Here is a 3,739-nt window from a genome sequence, read left to right as displayed (position 1 = left end):
ATATCATGACTCCAGTCCTTTTTTTTGTTTCCATTTGCATGAAATATCTTTTTCTACCCCTTCACTTTCATTTTGTTTTTATATGTTTATAAATTATTTATTATTATTTATACATTCAATTGCTACACATCATTTCTATTGCAGAGAGATTTTGCCCAACATGATATATGCCATACACCAGGCTAGTTGAGAATACTATACACATCACCAACAGGCAACAAACCATATCTGTGTTCCACAAATGTCTTACCTCTCCCTTTTTTCCCCAAATTTATTTTCCTGCTCTCTTCCCTTCTCCCACTCTCTTTCCACTTTGTCCTCAGCTTTTATGCCGTCCAGTCTTTCAGTCTCTATCATAGATAGAGTAGACAGTATGTAATGCCGTCCAGTCTTTCAGTCTCTATCATAGAGTAGACAGTATGCGTTAAGTGGAGACAATGTCTCTGTTTCACAGCCTGACTTGCTTCACTCAGCAATAAATCTTCCATGTTCGTCCACTTTCTATCAAATGCCAGGATCTTCCTTTTTTTTTCTTTTTCTTTTTTCGGATGAATAGTATTCCATGGAATATATGTGCCACACAATCAATCCATTCATCTGTTATGGACATTTGTATTGGTCCCACGTCTTAGCAATTGTGAATAGTGCTGCAATAAATATAGATGTGCAAGCACTTTTCCAACTGACCATTCTTTTTTGTCCTTTGGGTAGATTCCCAGAAATAAAACTGCTGAATCATATGGTAGTTCTATTTGAAGGTCTTTTAGGAACCTCCATGTTGTTTTTCACAGTGGCTGAACCAATTTACATTCCCACCAGCAATGTAGGAGAGTTCCCTGTTCATCACATTCCTGCCAGCACTTACCTTTTTTTTTTTTTTTTTAATCTTTGCCATTCTGACTGAGCTTAGGTAGTATCTCATTGTAGTTTTGATCTGCATCTTCCTTATGATGAGGGATATTGAGCATTTTTTCATATGCTTTTTGGCTGTTTGTGTGTCTTCCTTAGAGAGTTGTATATTCAGTCCATTTTCCCGTCTTTTAATTGGGTTAATCATTTTCTTCCAGGTAAGTCGCTTGAGTTCCCTGTGTATTCTGGTTATCAGTCCCTTATCTGAGGCATAGTTTACAAAAATTTTCTCTCATTCTGAGAGTTGTCGATTTACACTAATTACTGTGTCCTTTGCTGTGAAGAAATTTCTTAATCTGAAGTAATCTCATCTGTCTATTTTGGGGATTGCCTTGCTTTGGGGCTCTTGCTTAAGATTTCTTTGCCTACCTCAATGTCTCCCAGAGTTTCTCCAGTGTTTTCCACCAGTAGTTTTATAGTTTGCAGTTTTAGGTTTAGAGATTTGATACACTTGAGTTGATTTCTGTTTAATGGTGGTTAATAGGGATTCAGATTCATATTTCTGTAGGTGGATACCCAATTTGCTAAAGAGATTTTCTTTTTCCCACAGGATTGACTGGTATCCTTTGTCAAAGATCCATTGGCTCTTCACTTTCAGTCTATGTATTTTTTTATCCATGAAGTGCATTTCTTGTAGACAACAGATAGAGGATTTCTGTTTTTTTTTTTTTTCTTTTTCTTTTTCCCATTTAACCAATCTCTATCTCTCAAATGGAGAATTCATTCCATTAATATTCAACATTATTTTTAATATTTCTGTAATTGGCCCTATGATTCAGTTGGCCATTTCCTTTTTCTTTTTCTTTTTCTGTTTCTTTCTGGTTTTTATTTTTGTTTTTGTTTTTGTTTTTTTGTCTTTTTATTTCTGTTTTGGCAACAGGGGATTTTTGGTTTTTTTTTTTTTTTTTTTTTGGTCTTTTTATTTCTGTCAATCTGTCATTAATTTTCCTGGTATATAGCATTACCTTCAGAACTTCTTGAAGAATTGGTGTGGAGTTGGCAAATTCTTTCATGTTTTATTTATCTTAGAATGTTTTCATCTTTCCTTCCCATTTGAAGGATAATTTTGCCAGGTATAGTAATTTTAGTTGAAATTGTTTTTCATTTTACACTTTGAACATATTTTCTCATTTTTTCCTTGCTTGCATAATTTCCAGTGAGAGGTTGGATGATAGCCTGATGGGATATCCTTTATAATTATCTTGACATTTCTCTCTTGCCAATTTCAGTATCTTGTTTTTATCTGTGGTTTTGGTCAATCTGGCTATTATGTCCCATTTTCTTGGGTTGATTCTACTTGGGGTCTTTTGTATTTCTTTGGTCCAGATGTTTGAATGCTTCTCTAGGACTGGAAAATTTTCTTCCACGATTTCATGGAAGCTTCTGGGATTTCAGTTATTCAGATGTTTGGATGTTTAATGGTATCTAGTATTTCTCATATACTCATCTTTTAAAAGAATTATTTATTTAATTTTATTTATTTATTCATTTATTTAAATTTGACCAGAGAGAGACTCACATCCAAAGAAAGAGAGGAAAGAAGAGAGAAAGCAAGCCATCAGGTCTGGGACTCGTACCATGTTTGGCCATGTGGGAGTGTCCAGTGCCTTAACCACCACGTCACCTGCTGGTTCCCATTATCCTCATTTTTTGGGGGGTTATTTTTTTCATTCTTTTTGCTGATTTTTTCTATGTCACAGGTTTTGTCTTCTACATCCAAGATTCAATCTTCTGCATGATCTAATTTCTTTTTAATGCTTTCAAGGGAGGCTTTGATTTCCTGTGTTGCAGCCTTCATCTCTAACAGTTCCATCTGATTCTTTTTTGGTGTCTATTTCTTCTTTCAAATCATGAAAGGACTTTCTCATCTCCTGGAGCTCTTTGTTTCTTTTTTCTTTCATCTTCTGACATTTGTTTTGTTTGTTTGTTTTTCTCTTGCATCTTGTTTAGCCTTTCATTATGAATATTCTGAATTGTGTTCCCTACATTTCCCCAAATTCCATTGTACTGCCTTTGGATGATGAGGAATTGTTCTTTTCCCTAGAAGAGGAGTATTTTCTTGATTTCTCCTATATCTTGTGCCTCTGCACTCTGATAGATTATGTTTCTTCCTAATTTCTTGTAGTTAATTTTGAGTGTTCAAAGGTGTGGGGAAAGAGAGGATTCCCCATCTTTCTGAAACTCTTTTTTCCCTGACTCTTGCCCTGGTAACTGCACTTTTGTCACTGGAACTGAATATTCCAAAGGCCTTCCACTTTTTAGAGTGTAGGTGCACCTGGGGATGAGCTGCAGGGTTTCAATGGAAGGATAATGTAGGGATCCCAAAGCATGCTCTTCAGGCAACTAGGAAATCTGTTGTAACACTTAGGAGAAAGCAGAGGCAATCTCTAGCCTTGTTTTTTTCACTCACTTCTGCCATGCAGGAGTCGAGAATCTCTCTTACTGTCTCTTTCTGGTGAGCACACACACTGTATAGCAAAAGCTAAAAATAAATAAAAATAAAAAAAGCTTTGGCAGATATAAATATATGCAGGAGTTGTGTAAAAACATCGTTTTTACAAGTTCCCTAAAAAGTAATTGATGGATAGATTTAAAGGTTAAGATTTTACTTTGAAATATTTTAACTGTTTTCCTTTAAGCAGTTTTGATTGAAAAGTATTTAAAAAGAAAAATTAAAGTAATAATCTGTCATAGCTTTCTCATATTTTTGAGAAATAGCTACCCTACCATCACCATTACCAGAATCTAATCATGGTCATTAACAATTTGGTTCATATTCCAGCCCATTTTTATCTCTCATACACATACAGTCATATAGACACATGTAAAC

This window comes from Tupaia chinensis, unplaced genomic scaffold (assembly GCF_000334495.1).
Source record: "Tupaia chinensis unplaced genomic scaffold, TupChi_1.0 Scaffold000591_1, whole genome shotgun sequence".
Lineage (NCBI taxonomy): Eukaryota > Metazoa > Chordata > Mammalia > Scandentia > Tupaiidae > Tupaia > Tupaia belangeri.
This window is presented reverse-complemented; position numbering follows the sequence as displayed.